Below are 296 nucleotides of genomic sequence, written 5' to 3'. Positions count from 1 at the left end.
TAATCCTCACCTCCCATCCTTCACCCCTACCAACCCCCCACTCCTATCCCCACCCCCCCCTACCTTTTACCCCCACCCCCTCCTATACCCTAACTCCCACACCCCCACCATTCCCATACCCCATACCCCACCCCTCCCCCGCCCCCAGCGTAACAGGTGGCCCAAGATACCGGCAATGTAGGCATAAGGGCTGCCCTGAACCCCCCCCCCCCCTCTATGTACAGCTGAGAGATTAGCGGAAGGCACGAGAGACCAGTAGGCCTGTCCGCGAGGATTTCCTTAGGCCTAGGCAACGA

General features: G+C 61.1%; 1 protein-coding gene across 1 annotated transcript in view; it reads left to right on the top strand.

Annotated features, from left to right (window-relative positions):
- Window positions 1-296, top strand: part of LOC119588533 (glycine receptor subunit alpha-2-like) — a gene marked incomplete at its 5' end in the record, with an annotated part of 99,651 nt that overhangs the window by 96,649 nt on the left and 2,706 nt on the right.

The sequence above is a fragment of the Penaeus monodon genome, chromosome 24 (genome assembly GCF_015228065.2).
Source record: "Penaeus monodon isolate SGIC_2016 chromosome 24, NSTDA_Pmon_1, whole genome shotgun sequence".
In the NCBI taxonomy this organism is placed as follows: domain Eukaryota; kingdom Metazoa; phylum Arthropoda; class Malacostraca; order Decapoda; family Penaeidae; genus Penaeus; species Penaeus monodon.
This window is presented reverse-complemented; position numbering and strand designations above follow the sequence as displayed.